General features: G+C 43.0%; 1 long non-coding RNA gene across 1 annotated transcript in view; it reads right to left on the reverse strand.

Moving 5' to 3' along the window:
- The window catches only part of LOC144819922 (uncharacterized), a 1,320,117-nt gene that overhangs the window by 886,332 nt on the left and 407,380 nt on the right, over positions 1 to 26,405 (reverse strand). The window contains exon 2 of the long non-coding RNA XR_013607623.1: positions 3,528 to 3,557. This is a non-coding gene — a long non-coding RNA (uncharacterized LOC144819922). The remainder of the gene's footprint in view (positions 1 to 3,527; positions 3,558 to 26,405) is intronic.

The raw sequence follows: 26,405 nt of genomic DNA on the forward strand, positions 1-26,405 counted from the left end.
TTGAGTCTAGATGTCGACCATGAAAGAAAGAAGAGCAGAAGAACAGTGTTTACTCACTGACGTTTGAGCATCTATTTGGTTGGAGAATAGGCATGCAGTTGGGGTCATTGGCCCTGTTCGTCTTTCAGCGCCATGCATCATGAAAAGCACAACGAGGAAGGATCTTACAAGAAAAAACTGATAGTGTAAAATAACTGGGAACCCCATTGTTCTCAATGAGTTCTTCTGATTTTCTGAGAAGAAATTCTGCAGCAATTTGAGGAAATTGCTGCTGAAGATTGTTCGCTAGAGAAACAGAGTCGGTAGCCACCACTGTAATTGCAGCTGTGAGATAATGTGGGCTGATAATGGGACTGATTCAGCACACAGCGACATTTTTTACACTTATTTATTCAGGACTTCGCTTCAAGCTTTTTTCTGGATACTTTTTGTGGTGCTTCTACATTGTGCACATTTAATAAGCCATAGCACAAATCTACTTTATAACACACCAGCCGAGTTTCTAGTTGGTGAAGTGCTTTTAAAAATGTGTTTTAAAATTATTTTTGCATCTTAAAGTGATCACAAAACTGCACAAAAAATACACGAAAAATGAAGGTTGATATTTGATGCTGAATATTTCTATTAGCTTGATGATTGCTCTGTATCGTTGGAAGCAGCAGTGGCGGAGGTGGGGGACAAGGGGCAGGGGGCTCACTATAAAAAATAAAAACTCTTACCTTCCGGCCTGCCATCTGGCCGGCCACCGCCACCTCTCCTGCATCTTCTTTCTGGCTTCTTATGAGAAACAGGAAGCAGGAAGCACCAGGGCTCCCATGCTCCCCACAGCCAATCGCAATGCAGCGTTGGGATTGGTCTGAGCATCATGACATGGCGCTAAGCCTGGGGCTGTAGGGGTGGGCATTTTGTCCATTCAGGCTGTCGTGAAACCTGCATGGAGAAGGGGGAAAGTGTGCATGACTGGTTTGGGAGCCAAACAGTAATTGCACACTTAGGAGGGTTGTACCACTCCTCCTCTGCTCTTTAGCCCGCCCCGCCTCCTCACACAAGCTGCCACAGCAGGAGGACAAAATAAAATGATAATAACATTAGTCATTATAATTTTATTTTCCCTTTCTTTTACTGCTCCGAGGCAGTGGAACGACACACCACCACTTTTGGAACTGTTAATCTTCATGTGTTTTTAAACCATTTTGGCCATCAGCACCTTAATTTTTGCATTCTATATTGACCATAATATTTTTTTTTCAAATGTGTCTTCTCAGACTCTCTTGCATGTTGCAGTAATATCACATAGTCTGTGTGTCCGGTCACGATGAATACTCAAACACTAGCAGAACATACATGCCATAGCTTTTAACACTATTAATGAAGGTTGTTAACTTTTATTTATAGACCTCCTTTTTGGGAGTATTTAAGGGAACATTTAACCAAAACCCGCATATGCTGGTGAAATGAGCAACAGTCCAGGAGGCTCACTCAAGCCCCTGGGCCATTGGCTGTTGAGAAAGGGGATCTTAGTGGCATGACTTACCATCTTCATTGATCTACTCTCCCACTGTGCTTCACCTACGTCACTTACAGCTTTTTATTCTTAAATATATGGTCATATCTCATATGCCTTCTTAAAGAGAAGAAATAAATAGAATGCTTTTATGATCTGTGCTTTGTTATATTTCTTGACGTGTTTCTATAACCATTGTGCATCAATTCTCTGTTTGTAGGCTTCTTGAATTGAATGGTCACCATCTTGTAGATCACAGTAAGCTTTGTAGGACTTTGTATTTTGCATTTGATGTCATAGATTGCCTCTCCTATGATCAGGTATTATCTAAGTAAGTTTTGAACTACTGGATATCTATAGATATAAACAATATAAACAAACATTTTAAGAAACTCAGACAAAAAAACACAAATGCAGGAAATATTAATATAAGACTTAGAAGGAGTCCAAACTTGGGGCCTAATTATGACTTTGGCAGTGCTGCACCAGCTCTCCGCTGACACAGCACCGGCAAACCCGCGCAAGGACCACCTGCTTTATTACAAGTTGAACTTGTGTAAGGCAGACGATCCATTACCTTTCGCATGGCGGTGCCTGGAAAACAGGCACCACAATGCAAACAGCAAAACAAGTTCCAGCCCGGCATAGACGGTGACGTCCATGCCATGCTGAAAGTTTGGGAGAAAGGAGACAGTGGAGCACATGTTGTGCCTCCCTGAATGCATCCCCATGGGGGGCTTGGGCTGTAGGGCCCTCTTTGTTCCTGCACCGCCAGCCTTTTCATGGCGGTGTTCCCTCCATGATATGACTGGCGGTGCAGGAACACGTAATATGCTCAGCGGGATTATGCTAGTCCCACTGAGCATTTTGCATTATGGTGCATCTCTGCCACAGCCAGGGAATGACTGTTCCCTGGCGCAACTTGTAGTCTTCCGCCACAACGACTTTTAAAGTCGCAATGCGGCGGACGGCCTACAGCCAGTGCGAGTGTTTTCATTATGTCTGGTAGCATAATTAAAGACCAAGGGCCGTATTTATGAAGGCCTTGCGCCGCCGGTGCGTCACTTTTAAAATGGGAAAAAGGCCCCAATTATGCAAGAATCCTATTGCAGGAGCATAGGAACAACACGAATGGTGGGAAGGAGAGCGGCACTTGTAATTTTTGTGCTATTTTTTTATCACAGAAAGTGCGTGAGGACACATTTCATTCTAAAAATATTAAGCTAAATCCATAATTTCTATTTCGTGTCATTTTACCAACATTTTATGTCATTACACCAGAGGAAATTCCACAAGTTAAGCACGCCCCTAAATGTGACCTTGTAACCTTTATATTTCATGCAATATTTATAATTTTGGAGCAGTTAAAGTAAACTACATAGGGCTGCTTTGTTTGTGTAACAAGTCTCATCTGTTAGAAATTAAGAAAAGTGGTTCCTGAAGCATTTTAAGAAGTTTAAAAGTATTAGAAAAAGTAGCTCAATTATTTCCATAAATATGTTTATTTCCAAACTGGGGGAGAGAAACTCATAGATTTTCTCCTACTGCCTGGTGATGTCAGACACCTTTGCACTACCATCTTCTTGGCTTGCACTAACATCGGTCAAGGTTACGTGTTTTGTATGATCATTATAAAACAAAGGCCCTTGATCAAATACATTGAACAGCATGCTTGCTAAGATTGTGTTCATCTGGACAACTCTTTACTCTTGCAAATTAATCTGCACTTTCTTAAATAAAAGCTTGTTTTTTTCTTTTTTCATAAACAATCCAACTTACACTTGAGGTCAATGCTAAAATCCAAACGTGTTGATTGCAGCGAAAATCCCTAATGGAATTGCTGATATCTGGTGGCTTGTTTATTACAGCAGGCTTAACATCCCTAATGTAAATTGTAATTACAGTGTTGTTTGTCAGAAGTGTACTTCTTGCCTCATGTGGCATTAGTAGTCATTGAACTTTACTGAACAGTGCTAAATGCACTGGGTATAAGGCGGGACTCAACATATTTATCAACACTTACCTCAAGTGCAGCAGTGAGGCAGGTCAGAACCTGAAAGAGAAATACATAGAAATGAAAATCCATTAGCCTGATTAAAAGACTTTTCAAAACGGCACAGTTTTGCTAGTGCAATGAAGGGAATTATTTTAAAACGGACTGAATAAGAACACCACATGCTTTAAACGAAAATTCTTAAAGTTCTACATTTTTCTGACAAAACTGAAATGTTTCCTAATTAGGTATCCAAATACTAAAAGTTGTTTTACTTAGAATCACAAAATCAGTGTTATCTGGGGGGACATTTTGGGTTTAATTCTCAACTGTTTTTAAAGATGTTGTTCTACCACGATACTCTATAGGTGAAAGGTTACAGGAAGAATGGCTACTGCAGTTTTTGGTGACAAGGCACCACTGTTCTTCCTCAGAGAGCAGTCTATGCTTTCTATTGAAAAGCATTGGAATGGGAAACTATTTTAAGGTGATGACAATGAAGGGGAATGTAAATGCAAAGTATTAAGGGTTGTAGTCACACATAATATTTTATGGTGGGGCTATAACTAGGAATTGTACACATTTTTGGAGCCCCTCCTAAGATTTTATACACAATCTCTGAGAGTTTTCTCTCATGACATTTTCATGGAAGTTTTGGGTAGTGGGTCAGAAAGCTGAACTGAGGATACATTTTCTGCCATCAATCAATTGAAATGTTGCCAGATCATTAGTGTGGCATTTCATTTCACAGCAGTCTACTGTACCTTTACTGTAGACGTTTAGAGAAGTATTCAAATTGTTATTGACACACATGAAACAACAGTGAATGATATAGTTCTGAAATATGAGCTGTTAAAGTCCCATGTTATTTTGCTGTCTTCAATTCCAAACTTATCAGCACTTCGGGTCCGATTACGATGTCGTTTAGAAGCTGTCCCGAACGAATCGGTTCTGTACCAGTTTCAAAACGAATCAGGTCCTGTGAATCCAGACGACCGATTACGATGTCTCCCAACATCGTTCAGTCAGACTTGCATTGACATCAATAGGAGCCTGTGTTCCGAACATGAACACAGGCTCCCATTGAAAAAAGGGGTGGTTGGGTTAAACCTTGCACCCTGTGGTGGGCATCCCATCATGCTTACCACATTGGGCATGGTTGAGAAGAGGGGCCACTTAGGTACCCCCACGGCCCCGTTCAGATGCCTCCGGGTGAAGGGGGACCTGTAATTCACCCCCAAAGACCAATTCCGAAAGCTGTTTTGTCTCAGACAAACTGAATCGGAACGGCTGTTCGAATCAGTCATCATAATCACTCATCCGGAAACCGTGTCCATAGAGCAGTACGAATTGGCTCTGAAAGACTTGGGCTGTCCTGATGCCTTTCGGAACTGATTCAGTTTTCTTGCACGGTTTCCGGGCATCGTAATCGGTCGTTGAGAAAACTGTATGAATCGATAGGAAACTAGGGTTCCAAATCAGATTTGACAATACCGAATCCCATCTGGAGCCCTTCCTAATAACATCGTAATCTGCCCCTTTGCGTTAATTTCCATCTACTGCCTATTCATTAGCAACCCTCTTTTTCCTATGTTTTCTCTACCCATTGAATGGAATCTATAGATGTAAAAAAAAAATCTCTAAATAAATAAAACAGTTTTGTCACATATATGATTTCATTTTGCATGACATTGTTGGCATTTTGTTGCAAAAAATGTTTCTTTATGAAAACAACCTACATATAGTGACTGGCTTGTAAATACATCTTGAACTAAAGTTTTCTATATTCCTCCTTTTTCTGATTACCAAAACACTATCAGTTTTCCTAGATTCTCTATCGATGCAAATATTCTCTCATCACAAAATAAATTTGACAAAATGGCTTGAAACCACTTTATGGCCACTTCCATGTAAAATACAAGCTATTACCTTGGTGCAACTGCCTCAGCTATGTTTTCTTGCTCATGCTAACCAAATGAAGTGTCCCCTCCTTGGCAATTTGAACCCCTCTTTCACAGCTGGACTCCTGAGATGAGAAAGTGTTCATTAGCTTGCCCAGCTGAAAATGCGTACATTACTGTTAGAACAGGAGGTGATCTTCCTTTCACATGATCTCAGACTTAGACACCTGTGTGCTCTCTTAGATTTAAAAAGTCATGTGATCTTCACTTGAAGTCTGTGTGCAGAACACTTTGAATTTGTGCCCTGACTTTGCTTACACGCTCACTCCAATAATTTTAGTTGGGGACCCCCTGGCCAACCAAATCTAGGATTCACAGATATTTCCTTTTTGAGAATAAACAGTTTTAGACTTCGATCAGCATGTGCACAGATTTTCCTTAACCCCCGTAGTCACACAACTCTATCCCTGTTAAAACAACATTTCAGCAAAGTCACATTTGAACCAATTAAAATAATAGATTCAACCCAGATAGTGGCTTGGTCAGTATTATTGGGGGGTGTGAGCTTCAGATTTCCCAACAATCAAACGGCAACATCTTAATAAAACACATTACATGAGAAGCAGAACATGAGGGTGCCTTAAAGGGCAGTGGAAATAGAGAAGAGTGTGGATGGTTAGGGGCACTTAAATTGCAATATTTTTCAAACTAATCAACATTTTTTAAGGGCTTTAAAACATAGATGAAAGTGTGTGTGTGTTTTTGACAGCAGTGTGGGCATGTACAAATCCCAGGTGAAATCAAACAGACACTTCACATTAACCAACAGAAAACATTTGTACACAACTATTTACTACAGAATGCCTTTTGTAACAACCCAAATACCCTCCCCCACATCCCCGGAGCTTCACCCCTACAAAGTACTCTCTATGTAGGATCCCTTCAATAACAAGGGTGGAGTGTCTCATAAAGGGACATTTCATTTTCTCCAAATTCAATGAGTTGTTAGTCTTTGTGCTTACTCAGTATCACTCTCGGAGCTCTTCTACTTGCTCCCAGGCATGTTTTCCCTATGCAGTATATGGGTGGTTCCTGTCTAGTGAATGGGCGGAATTCATAACTGGATACTCACGTCCTACAGGTTTAGGCAGCATTTCGACATGGAACTAGAACACAAATTGTGGGGCATATTATCAAGGGGGTTTATCTCCGCTTTTTTGGCTTTAAAAGCCAAGAAAGCGGAGATAAAATTATCTCCCTATTACCTAGCTGTCGCTAACACCACTTAGCGACAGCTAGTAGGAGATAGCGACCATCTTTGGCCCCACTTTGCATGTCAGTGATATTTATCACTAATGATATGCAAAGTGGGCGTGCCAAGATGTTAGCGACTGGAAACAGTCACTAACACCGCTATCTCCTATTACCAACTTTTGGAGATATTCGCGCTAAGCGCGAATATCTCCAAAAGCTAACACCTGCCCTGAGCAGTTCTTAGCCATGTTAACCAATGGGAGGTGGATAACATGGCTAAGAGCATTTGCTCGATAATGCATGAATATCGCTGACTTTTCAGGGATATTCATGCATTGCGGCCGTTTTTTATCGCATTTGCGATAAACCTTGCTAATAGCAAGGTTTATCTGCGATAAAAATCGCCGATGTGCGGCGATAATTTTTGTCTCTAAACAAGTTAGAGACAAAAATTATCTCTATTGGTTGGTAATATGCCCCTGTGTGCCTTACTTCACTAAAATCAGCATCCTGAAACCTGTCCTCAGCTACTGTAATGTAACAAAATTGAAGTTCTTAGATATTCAAACTTTTTTATGCAAAGCACTATGCTACCCATTCGTCTCAGGTCTGTGCTATGTAAAACTACAAATAAATAGATCAACAATGTCAGCAGTACTGTGCTAAGAGGGACAGTAGAGAGAAGAGAAGGACACCTAAAACAACATGCCAAAGTCCTTTGCTTTGAAAATAAGACATTTTGCACAGTGCAATTCAATATGTTTCCTAGGTGATAGAATTGCTTGCCATGATGAATGAACACAATTAAATAGGAGTTTCTTTTGCCGCCATCATCCCCCTACTCAAATACACGTTGAAACCCCAAGAAGCCTCAACTCAGCAAAATGCCAACAATAGGAAGCCCCAAGCATTGTGCAGGGTTAGCCTGTAATTTGCAGACATCTTAAAAAGCCGCAGGAGATTACCATTCTCTGATTGCACGCCTGTCACACTCGCCTTGCGCAGGGAACATGCTGAGCACACATCCCTTCTACACATCTTGGCCACCTAATTAGTTTGTTCCCAGGTGCACCAAGATTCGCATTGCACTTCTCATATTGTACATGCCTCATACCTAACTCACTTTATTTCAAATACATATTTGCACCCCCCCCCTTCTATTTCTCTCTTAGGCTGAATTTATATACAAAAGCACTGCAATTACACATGGAAAGAGTGCAGTATCAGCAGCTTTGGCACAGGTACTGTCCAATAATATATTTAATGGGCAGTTTTCTTCGGGTGTGGGTGATATTAGTGCCAATTATCCGACCACTGGATAACCCCCTTTGAAGCAGACATTTACAAGGTACTCTTAAATGCCTTCTTTTTCTGAGAGCACTAAATTGTCTGCCTTAGATTTTTTGATAATCCAACCTCCCATTAATTACAAATGTATGTAGAATACCACCTCTCTACTACTAGTATATGCAGGGGCATAGGTATCATTTGTGCAGCAGGTGCAGTTTCACCAAGACCCAAGGGTTTTAGAGGCCAAGTGTACACCAAAAAGCATATCATTTAGGACAAAACCAGAAGGCGATTTTTTAAATTTTTTTATTTAAAAGAGTGTTATTTAGTGCTGGCTAGACCCGAAGGTATCAGAGCGCTTTACATGAAAATCAACAATGTAACAGAACAAGTTCAACAAATTACACAATACTTCAAAAAATAAGCAATACAATTAGGAGGGGAGAGAAAGGACAGAGAGAAGTAGTGGAGGAGGCAGGGGAGGTGAGAAAGGGAGGATAAGGGAAGAGACAATCAGGAGAGACAAAAAGAAGTCTGTCTAAAGACCGACTGGGTAGGGGACGACCAAGGAGGGAATCCACGGCCCATCTCCCCTATAGCTAAACCAGGTAGCTCCATCGGGCATCAGACAAAATAGTTCAGTCTCAATACATTTAGAGAGGAGAGAAGGAGAGACATAAAATAGAGGGTGGATGCAGGAGGAGAGGACAGGAGAGACGAAAGTGGAACAATGTGGAGCACGGCTCATAGCACCCTTGCTACATCACTGGGAATATGGAATACATGCTGCATTCTGTACAGTAAACCCGTCAACGAGTCAGAAACAGAGTAGTGGGCTCAAAGGATGTCGCCATGCTTACTGCAACGTTGACATCCTAAAATTACTTGAAACATTTCCTGTTCAGTGCATGACACTTGCCCAACCACACAGAGGTCACATTTGAACGTGGTGTAGCTGCAAGTCCCATCATGAATCAACGAGCATGTGCGCATCAACGACTGATCGTTGAAAAGTGGCAAAATATACTTTTGTACCATTTCCTTAAAGAGTCCATGGCCCCAAAACATTGATCCGGGAGATTTTAATTTTCCAACGAAGCTCTCACCATCTGTGTATCAAGTGTAACAGTGCACCTCAAAGATTATCAAATTTCTGGTTCACCATTTTCATGACAGCCCAAGAAGAGGAACAAAGTGAAATGCAGCTGGCATCCATAGGTGTGTGTTGTGAATTAGGGATTTATATAGTTTCAAACTTTTGTGCAAGAGACAGATTGAGACCTTCGTCCAGTCATATTTTGCACTCATTATTTATGCGTGGGTGGGCCTCCGAGTCTTTTTTTAGTGCAAACTAGCATGGCAGACGCAGTATGTATTACCAGGGAAATCTTAAGAATTTTTGGGGCCCTGACACAAATGTATTTTGAGGACCCCTGTTCCTAAATGCTTCGAATGTATGATCCAATTTCAGCTCTTTCATGCCCTCTTTGGCAAGGTCACATACAGTGGACAGGCACACTCCTCCAAATTCCAAAATGTGTTTAAATCTAATATTCAGGTATAGCGCCGTGTGTTTTCAATATTGTAACACAGCAGTGACTCTCCAATATTACTGCAGATAATCTGAAGTGCTCCCAGAGCAGCTTCTCTTACAGTAATAGGCAGAGTCATTTAAGGCATGGGTAAAAGGGGCTCTGGCCCAGGGCCCCAGCCTTTCAGGGGACCCCCTGATAGACCCAGCTCTATTCTGTAGAGAGTCTAGCCCTGATGACCTTGAATAATTCTTAAACATATACTGTTTTATAAGCGATTTTCCTTTCATTTATTTTTAATGTGGGTGATGTTGTAGTCTATTGCAGACATTTTGCAGATGAATGAGTTTCTATTTCATGCAGCATCCATAAAAAAAGTTATATTTTCAGATCAAAACAGGACCTCACATATGAGAAATGGTAGGGTGTCACAGAGATTAGCTATGATGAGCTCTGCCCCTGTTCTCCCGCCCATTGTACTGTGCGCGGTCAGAATATGCCCAGACTGCGTAAGTTCAAAGGCCTTTTATAACGTGGCGCGCGCTCGCCGTCCTTCTCCTCCTTTGCTTTTATTGGTCCTGAAAGCAATGTGCCATCGTGTCTGTTAATTATGTCATACCTTTGCGCTACGCGTGTGAAGGGGGGACCCAGGGGGATCCGTGTGCGAGCCGGTCTCCCCCTGGGTTGGTTCGCGCGAGGGAACTGGCCACAGGTCCAAGGGGTGGGTGATTAGTTAAGTGAAGCAGAGGGGAAAAGGGATAAATAAGGGTAGAAAGGGCAGGAAAGGAACTGTGCAGGTGGGAGGTGGGAGGCGGGTGGCGAAGGTTGTTTTTGCCCCACCCACCCTTCCCTCTTTCTCTCTTTTCCGGTCCTGTTTGTTTGTTGGTTTTTATGTGCTTTGGGTACTGCCAAAGCTGTTTTTTTCCTGGTTGCCATGCTAAGACAGGCCTAGGTTCATTGTTAGTTGGTAGGCGGTTTTTCTGGGGGGTGGGCAGCCTGGAGCGGGTTGGTCCATCGTCAAAGGGCAGTTAAAGGAAAGGAGAGGGGTATCAACAAGAGTCAGTTGCTTCTGGGTTTGTTTGGGTTAACTTGGTGGGGGTTTCATCTTTCATAAGGATGCCAAGATAAGTTGAGGGAATTTTTTGGTTCTTTAAATAATTAATTGCATGTTTGATTAGAATTTAATTTGCACCTGTCTTAATAAAGTGGCCTTTCTTGCTAACCAAGAAGTTGTGGACAGTGAGTTATTGCGTGAGGGGGGACCCAGGGGGAGCTCGGCGCGAGCCGGTCTCTCCCCTGGGTTGGTTCACGCGAGAGAACTGGCCACAGGTGCAAGGGGGGTGATTAGTTAAGTGAAACGGAGGGGAAAAGGGATAAATAAGGGTAGAAAGGGCAGGAAAGGAACTGTGCCGATGGGAGGCGGGTGGCAAAGGTTGTTTTTGCCCCACCCACTCTTCCCTCTTTCTCTCTTTTCGGTCCTGTTTGTTGTTTTTTATGTGCTTTGGGTAGTGCCAAAGCTGTTTTTAGCTGGTTGCCACGCTAAGACAGGTCTAGGTTCATTGTTATTTGGTAGGCGGTTTTTCTGGGGGGTGGCCAGCCTGGAGCGGGTTGGTCCATCCTCAAAGGGCAGTTAAAGGAAAGGAGGGGGGTATCAACAAGAGTCAGTTGCTTCTGGGTTTGTTTGGATTAACTTGGTGGGGGTTTCATCTTTCATAAGGATGCCAAGATAAGTTGAGGGAATTTTTTGGTTTATTAAATAATGAATTGCAAGATGTTTGATTAGAATTTAATTTGCACCTGTATTCCTATATACCATACCGATAGGCTAAGCTTAGGGGTGCGGGATCACTGTGTTTTATGAGGAAGCCATTGCATGAAAATCAGTCATTAATGCATTGCGTAGTTGACTAGCGAGGTCAAACACGTAAACCTAGACAAAACCATCCGAACAGTTGTCATGAAGGACTCAGCAGTGGAGGGGCATTAATGCAGAAGTGTTTGACAAAACTGTCAGAGTGTATTTCATACATATCATGGAAAAGTGTGCAAGTACAAATGATATATGTGCGTATGTTAGCAGTACATTTTGAACCCTTCCTTATACATGAAAGTGCCCCACAAGTTTAGGTTACGTGTGTGTTCTGTTCAAGATGTATCACCAATGGCGCAAGTGTGAAATGTTGCCAACACAATGATTGCGTAAGCACAAATCTACATCAGCTAAGTGTCCTCACAAACGTAACAGAATAGCCCATCGTTCGGTAGGCAAAGTAACTATACAAGATTTGATTTATGTGGATCACCAACAACATCCTTTACAAAATCCCTTCAAAACGTGTGCTAGAAGCATGGGTGATCATCATTTACCTATTCATGGACTCACCGTTTCTCGAATATGTACTTAATCTGTACAGATATATGTTATAATGTCCCATCATTGTGTCATGGGACTCTGGGGAATCCATGTGAAGGCATACTCATTTTAATCCAGTTCCCTCAATGTCTCCTAGACAATCCTGAGTCATATCCAGATTAAAGCTATTTTGAGGTACACCCAAGTGCTCATGGTTTTATGCAGTTCATATTTATGGAAAAACTGAGCCTCCCAGGAGACTCCTTAAAGATTTCCCTTCTTCCAATTACTGTGTGGAGGACAAACATGTAGAATCTTAAATATGTCTCCTCTGATAACCCTACAGCTTTTCATCACTGAAATAAATATGTTTGCTTTTTAAAATCTTGGTAGTTTAGAAACAATTACTCATTACATACGCAACGCAATTAAACTTTTCTTTTTAGGCTCACATGTTCCTTCCAGGCTACCATTTCTGGTAATTCTGGCTTAATTTCTTCTACGTGATTGAGGCAGTGTGACAAAAGGTGATTTATCTGGGACTAGCCTTGCAAGTATTCATGGCTCCCCTGCAGCTGGGTGGAACCAACCCCAAAAGTCTCAATTCACGAAATCTGTAGTCACAGTCAGCTGTACTACCCCAGCCGATTGTCTCTGCTAATCAATGTAAATTACTGTTATATCCTGCATGCAATTCAGGGCAAGTAATCAGAATTCACCCACAATATCTGCTGAAGTAATTGCGCTCGCCCTTGACATGCATAATAATCACCTCAGGAGAAGAACCCCCAAATATATAGCCAAACTCTGGAGTGAAGATGGTGGTATGAATCCGAAGAAAGCTACTGGAAAACAATGTGATACTCACAGACACATCTGTTACCAAGAGCCCACACTGTTGTGAGGGCCGCACGCTGGATAATCTTTATTAACTACAGGTGCACCCACAGTGGGCACCATTATGTACTGCCACATAACCCCTTTGTGTTCTACTGAAGAGGTCAGTTTCACTCTCACACATGGCGGCGCTCGAATAAATCAAGATGCTGACACTAATGAGAGACCAGTTCATTATTGCATATGTACACTTTAAATGTGAATTTTTATTGCTTCCTACCAGTAATTTTATACAATGTACAGGAGTAGCCTGCCAGTGAGCCCTGTTCTGAGATGTAACAGTGAATTACTATAAATGTCACTCCTCATACCATCAAGAGGCGTGGCACAAACCAACTGACCACTTCATAAAGATAAAGTTATATGTACATTAGTAATGTAATGGGTCATGCATTCAGGTTGGCCAAAAACCCAAAGCAGCTTATTGCATCCTATTGCATGACAAGAGACACTTTACATTCTTTTCTATTGTGCTTGTTTTGAAAGAAGCACTGCCAGTGCTAGCCTTTGAAGCACATTTTTGTACTCTCACAGCATAGACTTACCAGGGTGTTCCCCATACACCACAAATACACAACCCAGCCATCTCCTATAAACACAGGGGACAAGTGCTGACCTCTGGGCCACACACACGGCATCAAAGATCAGGAGCAGCCACACAAGGTTACATTACCGCCAGAACAGTTATCCATGCCAACAGTCTCGCTTTTGCTTTTAATGAAACAGCACAACTCAATACACATTTCACTGTGGGGAATGATTAATAAGATACTGCTGCTCTGGCCCTTGTGAGTTGCTAATCCTGACAGGAGCAGATAATTGACTTTGAGAGGAGCAGTAACAGCCATGGAGATCCAGCAGTTGCTCTCAATAATGGAAAGCCTGAGTGGAACCAAGCCCTGCACTCATCTAATTCTGAGTCGTGTCCATCACCTGTCTCTATTTCAATAGACTTCAAGTTATGGGTTCAAATGAAAAGTTCTCAAATCATTCGCTGATCCATTCTGAAGCATGTTATTTCACAGCCCCTCTTTGGCGTGTGTGTGTTTGTGTGTGTGTGCAGGTGTGTTTGGTGTGGCCATTTTAGCAAGCCATTTAACAACACAAAGGATATTGGCATAAAGGTCCGGCATATCTTTAAAATAGGAGTGTAAAGAAGCCATGTAGAGAATATTGTCACCAGCGGATCACTGACAGAATATCGGAAGCAAAAATATTGAGTGGGCTGAATATTGTGTCAAAATGTCTAAGAACAAAATATTGAGAAGTTGAGTGCAATAAGGTAAGTATATATTTACTATTCTTAACTCCACATCTATGTACTTTTATTATATATATCATCAAGGTACATAGTTGTGGAGTTAGATATATTCAATCTTTGCTTACCTATCAAAAGTTACCTTCACAATATTTTTGTCCTCAATATTCTTGACACAATACTTTGTCGCACAATATTTTTGTTTCCAATATTCCGTCTGAATATCATCACTAGTACGACTGTAAAGTCTTGGAATGCTCTAGTTAAAGTTACTTTTAAATGTCACAGCAAAGTTTGAAACCTTTAGTTGCATTTAAGAGCCCTCTTTCTGCAGGTGCTCTTGGCTTCAGCTTAACTTATTGTTTCTGGCATGAGCACTGATCCCGACTGTCAAAATAAGTCTTGAAACTTAAATATGAATGAAGAGTAACTCCCTAGATTGTTAGATAACATATTCACAGAACAAACGTACCAATCAAAATGTTCCAAAGAGAAGTTTATTCAAGATTAAGATTTTTTGCTACATTGTGAAGGAGGTGGGCCAAAAAAAAGAGAGGTCCAAAACGTAAAATCTCCATGCATTTCCGTAGACTTCTTTAAGACAGGTTTTAGCATAAACTGCTGAATAGAATTACACCAAATATGGCAGGAAGCTAGATCTTGGTCCGCAGATTAAGCATTTTGTGATTTGGTGTAAATCAGTTCAGTAGTGTTTGAAATATTAAGGATAAATTAATTGTATATTCTGGCAGGTGGGCTCGTGAAAGGCCCGCAGGCATCCTGCGAGAGCGCAACATAAACAAGCATTGGAAATGCAATAGGTCTCGCAGCATTAGAGTTAGTGCTTTTAGAATTGTTTATGGGTTTTTTTGTAAATCTTTAGCATTTTTGTTTCCTGTAGCCAATGCTAAAGAATTAAAAAAAAAAAACCATAAACATTTCTAAAAGCTCTAACTCAATGCTCCGAGACCTATTCCACTGTGTGAGGGTGAGGGGTTGAGGGTGAGTGAGGGTGAGTGAGGGTGAGTGAGGGTGGGTGAGGGTGAGTGAGGGTGAGTGAGAGTGAGGGTGAGGGTGAGTGAGGGTGAGTAAGGGTGAGGGTGAGGGTGAGTGAGGGTGAGTGTGAGTGAGGGTGAGTGAGGGTGAGTGAGGGTGAGGGTGAGTGAGGGTGAGGGGTTGATGTTGAGGGTGAGGGGTTGAGGGTGAGTGAGGGTGAGTGAGGGGTTGAGGGTGAGTGAGGGTGAGGGTGAGTGAGGGTGAGGGTGAGTGAGGGTGAGGGGTTGAGGGTGAGTGAGGGGTTGAGGGTGAGTGAGGGTGAGGGGTTGAGGGTGAGTGAGGGTGAGGGTGAGTGAGGGTGAGTGAGGGTGATGGGTTGAGGGTGAGTGAGGGTGAGTGAGGGTGAGGGTGAGTGAGGGTGAGTGAGGGTGAGGGGTTGAGGGTGAGTGAGGGTGAGGGTGAGTGAGGGTGAGGGTGAGTGAGGGGTTGAGGGTGAGTGAGGGGTTGAGGGTGAGTGAGGGGTTGAGGGTGAGTGAGGGTGAGGGTGAGTGAGGGTGAGGGGTTGAGGGTGAGTGAGGGACCGCAAAGCTATGGGGGGCAGAAATACCACAGGAGGGGGCTATAGCATAAATACCACTGGGAGTTGATAGAGCGGGAAAACGGCCAGAGATTTGCAGGGCAGAGAGAGCACCACAGCGAGACAGCAACATTTTGAGTCTGGTTCCTGTTTACGGATGTTAATTTTCCATTTACTATTCCAATGTTCTCAACCAGCTAATACCTATTTTGAGTTGGCTTAGTAGAAAAGCAGTTGTCCGTTTTCTAACCTTATTTAAATCATGTATAGAATGAAGACTAATTCGTAGGTGCCCCTGTGTGGTCTTCTGTGTTTGTGTGTGCCGTGTCCAGTCTAAAACTCTTTTAATGTTTAAAGTATGCCATGGTATGTAAGAGGGAAGATTCATGTTAGTTTACAGGTCTCAGGCGAGCCGTTTCACCACTCCACATTAAGAATGCAAGGCTAGCTGATACTTTTAAACAGTAATTTCAGTAGCCAATAATAGATGAAATAATGCTCTCTGACAACTGCAATATGACTTTCATTCTCAGAAGTATGTACATCGTAGAAATCGTAGTGTAATGTTTTAACCGGGCTCGTTCACAAGAGACAGCTGAACAGTGAAGTTTCAACCTCTTTACGTGCTGCTTGGCTTGTGCTGAGTTACGGAATTATACACTGGGATTGTACATTGCTGATCTGCAGATTGTTAGTATCAGTTGTGAACATTTCGGACTAGAAAATAAAATTCTTGAATGTACCATTACCTAGGGAAACTGTTAATAGCCCTACCAGCCCCGATCTAAAGATGACAACAAGACGGAGGGAAGAGAGGGGAGGGGGGAGGAGAAATGCGACACGGCGGGAAGGGGAGGGGGCGGAGCGGGTACAATAAACAAGACGGAGGGAAGAGAGGGGAGGGGGGAGGAGAAGTGCGACAGGGGAAATGCGAGACGGCGGGAAGGGGAGGGGGCGGAGCAATGAAGACTAATTCGTAGGTGCCCCTGTGTGGTCTTCTGTGTTTGTGTGTGCCGTGTCCAGTCTAAAACTCTTTTAATGTTTAAAGTATGCCATGGTATGTAAGAGGGAAGATTCATGTTAGTTTACAGGTCTCAGGCGAGCCGTTTCACCACTCCACATTAAGAATGCAAGGCTAGCTGATACTTTTAAACAGTAATTTCAGTAGCCAATAATAGATGAAATAATGCTCTCTGACAACTGCAATATGACTTTCATTCTCAGAAGTATGTACATCGTAGAAATCGTAGTGTAATGTTTTAACCGGGCTCGTTCACAAGAGACAGCTGAACAGTGAAGTTTCAACCTCTTTACGTGCTGCTTGGCTTGTGCTGAGTTACGGAATTATACACTGGGATTGTACATTGCTGATCTGCAGATTGTTAGTATCAGTTGTGAACATTTCGGACTAGAAAATAAAATTCTTGAATGTACCATTACCTAGGGAAACTGTTAATAGCCCTACCAGCCCCGATGGATAAATGGAGTGGAGGAGTGAATGGATGGATGGATGGAGTGGGGGGTGGATGGATGGATGGAGTAGGGGGATGGATGGATGGAGTGGGGGGATGGAGTGGGGGGATGGATCGATGGATGGAGTGGGATGGATGGAGTGGAGGGGATGAATGGATGGATGGATGGTAGGATGGATGGAGTGAGGTGGATGGATGGATGGATGGAGTGGGGGGGTTGGATGGAGTGGGGGGATGGATGGAGTGGGGGGTGAATGGATGGATGGGGGATGGAGTGGGGGATGGATGGATCATGGATGGTGGATGGAGTGGGGGGATGGATGGATGGGGTGGAGGGGATGAACTACTAGAAGCAAATTTATTTTCGGAAACGCAATGATTATGGGGGTTACGTTTTAAATTACGGGTGAAGTGTTCTGTAACATACACATTACGTGCACCCAGGATAACCATTTAAAGACAACCGTTCAAAAAACATTACCAAAAGTGAGATCGATGGCCTGGCAAAGGAGAGTTAAATAGACTGTTTTTGGTGGTAGGAGGGAGGGCACCCTACGGGGAGATGGAGCTTTGGAGCTGAATGCTCGGAGCTCATGAAATGTCCGCCGCGCTGAATTGTTCAAAGGTATTTTTACGCCCTGCAAAAGAAAATAAGCATGTCGTGTACACAGCGGGGGTGGAAGGACAGTTAAATAGACACTGTTTTTGGTGGTAGGAGGGAGGTTGCAAAAGATGGTATTTTCACCATAACTCCAGCAGATTCTGCTTACAAAATAAACAATGAGGCAGCCCCTTCCTTCCGCCCCCGGCACACACACAGACCCTATTCTTCAAACTGGTTTCAAGTCTTGGCAGGACAACATCCTTTAATTCTGGACAAATCACTTATCTTCTCCGTATGTGCCCATCTGTAATGCAACTCGATCCTCATGTAAAACACTCCGAAACCTTCAGGTCGAGTTCGCACCATATTAAAGTGCAAAATAAAACATAACAAACAGGCGACAGAGTTTAAAAGCACGCACTCATATGGAGTGTGTGGACAAAGTTAAAGGATGTGGCGTAACAGATGGAGTAGTCCTCTTTAAAGGCTGGGGAACCAGGTTTGAGTTTCGGTGGGAGGCTCAACATACACAGCTCCCAGTGTACGAACAAGCGCATGAATAAACTGAATTTGCAGCCCCCCCCCAAAAAAAAGAAGTACGCGCTATAACAGGACGTGGTGAAAAGTACAGAGCTGCCGACTTTCGTACTTGGAAACCGGTTTCGAGTCTTGCCACTGCCATGCCTACAAAAAAAGATATCGAGCAGCACAAATTAAATAAACAGTGGGAATCAAAAAGAAAAAGAAAATTACAAAGGTAATCGTTAGAACTACTTAAGCCGGCAGCGGGGGGGGGGGGAGAGGCGTGTAAGGAGAGTTAAATAGACAGACTGTTTTTGGTGGTAGGAGGGAGGACACCCTACGGGGTGATGGAGCTTTGGAACTGAATGCTCGTAGCTCGTGAAATGTCCGCCGCGCTGTATTGTTAAAAGTTATTTAAACGGCCTGCAAAAGAAAATAAGCATGTCGTGTACATAGCGGGGGTGGAATGAGAGTTAAATAGACTGTTTTTGGTGGTAGGAGGGAGGGCACCCTACGGGGAGATGGAGCTTTGGAGCTGAATGATCGGAGCTCGTGAAATGTCCGCCGCGCTGAATTGTTCAAAGGTATTTTTACGCCCTGTAAAAGAAAATAAGCATGTCGTGTACACAGCGGGGGTGGAAGGACTTTAAATAGACACTGTGAAAAGTACAGAGCTGCCGACTTTCGTACTTGGAAACCGGTTTCGAGTTTTGCCTCTGCCATGCCTACAAAAAGATAGATATCGATCAGCACAAACTAAATAAACAGTGAGAATCAAAAATAAAAATAACAAGACGGAGGGAAGAGAGGGGAGGGGGGAGGAGAAATGCCTACAAAAAAAGATATCGAGCAGCACAAATTAAATAAACAGTGGGAATCAAAAAGAAAAAGAAAATTACAAAGGTAATCGTTAGAACTACTTAAGCCGGCAGCGGGGGGGGGGGGGGGGGGGGGGGGGGAGAGGCGTGTAAGGAGAGTTAAATAGACAGACTGTTTTTGGTGGTAGGAGGGAGGACACCCTACGGGGTGATGGAGCTTTGGAACTGAATGCTCGTAGCTCGTGAAATGTCCGCCGCGCTGTATTGTTAAAAGTTATTTAAACGGCCTGCAAAAGAAAATAAGCATGTCGTGTACATAGCGGGGGTGGAATGAGAGTTAAATAGACTGTTTTTGGTGGTAGGAGGGAGGGCACCCTACGGGGAGATGGAGCTTTGGAGCTGAATGATCGGAGCTCGTGAAATGTCCGCCGCGCTGAATTGTTCAAAGGTATTTTTACGCCCTGTAAAAGAAAATAAGCATGTCGTGTACACAGCGGGGGTGGAAGGACTTTAAATAGACACTGTGAAAAGTACAGAGCTGCCGACTTTCGTACTTGGAAACCGGTTTCGAGTTTTGCCTCTGCCATGCCTACAAAAAGATAGATATCGATCAGCACAAACTAAATAAACAGTGAGAATCAAAAATAAAAATAACAAGACGGAGGGAAGAGAGGGGAGGGGGGAGGAGAAATGCGACACGGCGGGAAGGGGCAGGCAGGATGACTCAGGGGAGGGGGCGGAGCGGGGCAGAGCGGCATGTGGGTGTGAAGAAGCCGGGCCTTTGAAGTGAAGCTAAGCTTCACTTCAAAGGTGTCGGAGGAATGCGGGCGGCTGTGCACGCGCTTTTAAGCTCAATGCACATGCGCATTGAGCTTAAAAGTCACGGGCACTGCAAGGAATCGCCACGATTCCTTGCAAGTTAGATAAAGAGTCGATGAGCCCCTATAGTCTCGCTTGCTCGATGCGCATGCGCATCGACAGGCGAGACCTAAAAATGAAGCCCTGTGATTAGATGAGAGGCTTGATTTCCCATAAGCCTTCGCGAGAGGCTCCCACAATTTGTGCGAGCACAAGTGCTCTGATTATTGTTCGCCATTATTGTTCACTGTGACAAATTGGAGGTGTTGTGGAAATGAAATAAAAAAGCTATAGAGGGGCAGCAGAAAGGCATGCTTTCATCCTAAATTTAGAGAAGAGGGGCAGTTTTACAAGCCTCTTGTGTCACTTTTGTGTTGCTGTTGCATCACTTTTTGTGAAGCAGCCACGTTGAAGCCCATTTACAATGTGACGCATCTAGTGAGATGAGTCACATTGTAAAACCCTGGGCCACGTTGTACCTGCGTCAGCTGTAATGCATGCATGTTGGGCGTTCCCGCGCAGGAAAGTCTCATAGAAGTGACGCAGTCTGCGTCACAACCCTACACCTTTTTGGAACAGGTGTAAGGAGTGATGCAGCACAATAAGTATAGGCCTCCCCATGCATTGATGGAGTTGCTTTATGCTTGCACCACAACTCCCGCAATGTGGGACTTTTGCGCCAACAGATGCGTCAGGATTTCTGACGCATCTGGCAATCCGTGCGCCATGGTGCACCGTATTGTAAATACGATGCATCCATGGGTGCACAAGGGATTTGCACGCAGGGCGCAGGGAGGCTGACGCATCTCTGCTCTAACGCAGAGAAGCCTCAGTTTTTTTAAATCTGCCCAAGGTGTCTAAGGGATAACTACTGTGAAGATTTAGGGCCTGATTCACAAAGGTAAAATTAGACTTTCAGTCTAAGTTTAGACCAAAAGCCTAACTTCACTACTTTTTGGTATTCACAAAGGTTAGTACCGAGTAGTATCTTTACATCTGCACACTTCGGGTGGACATCCACCCAGAGTGCGGAGATTCTCCCCCCAATCAAGTGCAGAGATTGCACTCTGAGTACGAGATTTCACTCCTGGTGCGAAGTGGAATCTCCACACTTGGGGCAGAGATTCTGCCCCGAGTGTGGAGATTCTGCAGACGCAAAGATACTGGGCCAATTCACAGAGGTAGAGTTAGACAAAAGTCTAACTTTACAACTTTTGGTATTGATTGGTGTGAATAAAGAAAGTCTAACTTTAGGACTTTCAGTATTCACAAAGGGCATTTACGAGTAGTAAATGCCCTTTGTGAATACAGAATGTCATAAAGTTAGACTTTTGTCTAACTTTACCTTTGTGAATCAGGCCCACTGCTTGTAACTTTCCTTTTTGATTGCTGAAAGTTGCAAACTGAGGGCCTCATTTATGAGGTCCTTCCGGCACTTTTGTGCTGCCGTAGTATCACAATTGTGACGTTCTGGTGGAGCAGTATGCCACAGCATATTTACAGGGCCACGCAAAGCCACTTTACGTGGCTTTTTGTGGCGTTGTAAAACATGTGCCCATTTCACGCAGAACACTGCATAAAAGCGGCGTTCCATGCAATACCCATAGATTCTGAAGAATTTCCAGATTTATGAGGAATCGTAAACCTTCTGAATGCAGCAAACACAAAGAGATGACGGACAGAGTGCAGAAACTTTTCAGACACTCACCCACAGTCACAGATCTGCGTTGAATTTATCACGATTCTTTAGCTCACTTCGCCACCCCAGATCAGACCCAGCCATACTGATATCAGTCTTGACCCTGTCCCTCATGGGAACAGTGCAGCCCGAACTTCCAAGCCAGGTCTTCCCAGGACCGGAAACAAGCATTCTGGGACTGGTTTCGGGGAAACACCCCTCATCAGCCCGGCTAGCTTGAATTCAGTGGCAGAGTGAGCAAAGGACGCATGTCTGGCCATACCCTACAAACTAAGGGCGAACAAAGTAAACATAAAGAGATGATGAACGGAGAACTGAAACTTTTTAGACACTCACCCCCAGTCACAGATCTGGGTTGAAGCCATCATAGTTCTGTAGCTCAGTTCGCCACCCAAGTTCAGACCCAGCCATATGCAAATTAGCCTTGACCCTGTCCCTCATGGCAACAGTCCAGCCTGAAGTGCCAACCCAGGTCTTCCCTGGACCAGAAACAAGCATCCTGAGACCTATTTCCCGGGTAACACAACTCATCAGCCAGGCTAGCTTGAATTCAGTGGCAAAGTGAGCAAGAGACACAACTCTGGGCATAACTTGCCAACTAAGGGCAAACAAAGAAAACACAAAGAGATGATGGATGTAGTGCTGAAGCTTTTCAGACACTCACCCCCAGTCACAGATCTGGGTTAAATAATCCATCATCCTTCTTTTGCTCCCTTTGCCACCCCGGTTCAGGCCCAGCCATATGGAAATCAGTCTTGACCCTGTCCCTCCTGGGAACAGTGCAGCATAAACTGCCAAGCCAGGTTTTTCCTGGAACAGAAACAAGCATTGTGGACCGGTTTTGGGGTAACACCCTCTCATCAGCCAGCCTAGCTTGAATCCAGTGGCAAAGTGAGCAAGGGACTCACATCTGGGCATACTCTGCCAACTAAGGGTGAACAAAGCAAACACAATGAGATGATGGATGGAGCGCTGAAACTTTTCAGACACTCTCCCCCAGATTCTAACACCACCTCAGGGGTGGTATTAGGGAAGCGTGAAATATCATATCCTTATTTCCCCTCATTGTGTCCTCTTTCTATATGTGCTGTATTCTGCAGCACACATAGAAGTAGGAAATCGCCTCCATTGATTGATTTTGTGCAGAAAGATGTCCCTTCCACACAAAATCAATCATCCCCGCTACGCAGACCCCCCTGCAATATGGTGCAAGGGTGCTTGCATGGGCGCAAGGCTGCTTTTTTAGCACCGGCGCAGGTGTCAGTACAGGAATGCAAGGTATTCTTGAAACTACAGTGCATTATTGAACTTTTAGAATGCTGCAGTGCTTCAACATTGCTTGCAGCACTGTGCTGCACCATTCTTTTGTGAATGAGGCCCTTAGACTTTTGGTCTAACTTTACCTCTGTGAATCTGGCCCAATAAATGTATATTGTTTTTAAATAATTTTTTACAATCTAGTGGAACTATTGCAGGATCGTGAATAGTAAAAAGGAGTAGCTAAGTTCTCAATACACTCCATTAGTAGGAATGCTTATTGTAGTCATTGTTTTTGAGAGGAAGTGTTTATGAGATAAGTACTGTGATGATTAGAAGGTTTTATATTTTTTTCAAATGTTACGCTCTCATGGGACTCTTGCCGGATTGCGAAAAGTAGGAAGGAGTAGGTGATGTTTGAATACACTTTGCTATGCACACTTGTTACTGTATGAAGAAGTCTTACTGGAGATGCTGTTTATCAGACTCTGCTATTTATGCTCATTTGTTTAAGAAGAGTTCTGAGTAGAGTTAAGGCTCATCCATCACTCCCATCATCTGAGGTCCGAAAGGAGAGCCCAGTCCCCCCCAACACCCTACTTTGCATGCCTATCATTACTCACCCTACTGTGCACACCTTTCACCTGAGAGAGAGGTCTAAAAGGAGAGGGCAGTCCTTCTCCACACCCTACTATGCCCACCGATCATCTGAGAGAGAGAGAGATCTGAAAGGAAAAAACAGTCCTTCTCCACACCCTATCACTCACACCCATCTATACAGAGTGAGGTCTCAGCAGAGAGGCCACTCCCTCTACACACCTTACTACACACACCCATCATCTGAGAGAGAGGTATGACAGGAGAGCTCAGTCCCTCCGCACATCCTACTGTGCGCACATATCATTACAAAGAGAGGTCCCAACAGAGAGGGCAGACCCTTCCAACACTCAGCTGGGCACATTTGTCATCTAAGAGAGAGGTCTAAAAAGAGAGGACAGTCTCCCCCCACTCCCTATTAGGCACACTTATCATTACAGAGAGAGGACTCAGCAGAGAAGTCAGTCCCTCCACAAACCCTACTATGTACACCTGTCATCTGACAGAGAGGTCCAAAAGGAGAGCCCACTTCCTGCCCATACCCTATTACTCTAACCTATCTTTAGAGAGAGGGGTCTTTAGAGAGAGGGGTCTCAGCAGAGAGCCCAGCCCCTCCACAAACCCTAATACACACACCATCATCTGAGAGAGAGAGGTCTAAAAAGAGACCCCAGTCCTTCCCCACACCCAACTACACATACCTATCATTACAGAGAGAGGTCTAATCGGAGAGGCCAGTCCATCTAAACGCCCTACTATGCACACCTGTCACTGCAAGAGTAATAACACCTGAAAAAAAGATTGCTGGTGACATGTCTTGATATCAGAGTTACAATAACAGGGCACATGAACAATTACTTTTGAATATCTGTTTAATACTCGCACACATTTTACAAAGATTTTGCAAACTGCGAACCACATCCTGTTTTGTTGCAATTAAATAAAAACATTATTTTTCTAAAATAATTTCAGAACAAAAAATATATTATAAAATCATTCTTCAATAGATACACTCTTAAAAATAAAGTATTTACTTTAAAAAACTAGGAATCCACTGAAGAAAAACAAAGGTCAAAGTAACTTTATAGTTAGGTGTATTAAAAAAATATTGGCTTTCATTTTAAAAAAACTTTAGAAATTCACTGAAAAAATCTAAGAATAAAGTAACCTTATAGTTAAAGTTTGTCAGTGTGAAGAATAATGCTTTGAACTAAAAAAAACACCGCAATTCAGTTCACCAGTTATAGTTATCAGTGCTAATTATAACTTGCTCCCCTGCCAGGCACTACTTATGACATCACATAAGACATCATTCATGACATGCTCTATGACATAATTTATGACATCACTGATGGTATGTCAAATGACATGATTGATGACATCACTGATGGCATCACTCATTACATCATCCAAGCTCTGTTTCCCTACATATTACTGTATAAATTGCTACAGCTTTACACTTAGCATAGTTCATGTTAACAATCAACCACCGATATATGGGAAACCCTCTTTGAGTATGGGGTTAAATCTGTATACAACTGTTCAGAGAAAGCCAAAATAGTGAATGCCAATTCCAAAACAAATGCCCTACTACGGATAACTTTTATTTGTATCAAACAGCTTGATCACACCAAACTTACATTAAGAAATGAAGTTGATATCCGTAGAGAACTGAGTACTGTAAACAATGCATACCCTAAAGAGAGATTTTACTTTATGACACATTGTTTGTAAACACTGACATTTCCCTACGAAATAACACTACACCCTATTACAAAATATTTCTTAGGAACAGTGCACACTTTATGCAACAGCTGTCAAAAAAGACATTATTACCTAAAAATAACCAAGATCTGAAGGTGCTAAACATTCTACTACCTGCCCCCATCATTTTATGGTGAAAACGTTATGAATAGCCCTTCTTCTGAGGCAAAACAAGCACATGTACCTAGGTTAGTACCTGGTGCAGACAGTGTTCTATGTTAAGTAGAAATTGTCATGCTGAGACAATGCTCTTCAATAACTCAAGGCCGCTTACAATACTTAGCATGTAGTACATAGAATCTTTGCCACGTTGGAAACTTTTTCTGCTGTACAAAAATACTTATGTGGAACATAATGAACACAATCTACTGTCACCTGTACAAAAATTACTATTGAATACAAAGATTTATAACATGTTTAATACCTCTACACAGCAATGGTGCATTAGGAGGACTTGCATTTTCTAAGTACTTACACCCATTAGCCGGACCCAAACTATACAAAATTAATTGAAAAAGTAATATGGTAGTTATCCACCTCAATCTAAATTATGAACCAAACAAGCACACCCATTAGATAATGTCATCAGTGATATCATCAATGATGTTATTTGAGAGGTCATCATTGATGTCATCACTTATGTCATAGAACATGTTATGAGTGATGTCAGATGTGAGGTCATAAGCATGGCAGGGGCACAAGTTATATTTAGTGCTGAAAACTATTACAGGCACATTTTAAAACAGTTCAAAACATTATTGTGCACATTGACAAATTAACCTAACTATAACGTTACTATAATCTTTGTTTTTTTCAGTAAAAAAAGTATATATACATATAAAAAGATAACTGTTTTTAGACAATAGATTTTTTTTTTCAATGGTTGGAAGATGGAGACCCAGACAATGAAGTGGGGAAGATATAGCCAGGGCAACTTTTAACAGTTCCATGAGCCTTGCCAGCAAGGGACAGTTGATTAGTTCTTCCTGAGCACTGTCCTTTGGTAGATGGTGAGGTTGACGGGTGAGGCTTTAGTTTCTGTTTGAACAAGGTGAAGGCGCTTCTAGTCCAGGCCAACCCATGCCGGTTCCTAATTGCTACTTTTGAAACATTAATGGAAGCTAGGTCCAGAGATCTCACACTTCAATGTGCCCATATTGTGACAAATCCTGCTTGGAGTCACCCCAATGCTACCTTCAGGAAAAAGCATCACTCTAGACAAAAGCATTAGTTTGCATTTTCTTTTTGTTGGTTACCCT

The sequence above is a fragment of the Lissotriton helveticus genome, chromosome 2_1, assembly GCF_964261635.1.
Source record: "Lissotriton helveticus chromosome 2_1, aLisHel1.1, whole genome shotgun sequence".
NCBI classification, from domain to species: domain Eukaryota; kingdom Metazoa; phylum Chordata; class Amphibia; order Caudata; family Salamandridae; genus Lissotriton; species Lissotriton helveticus.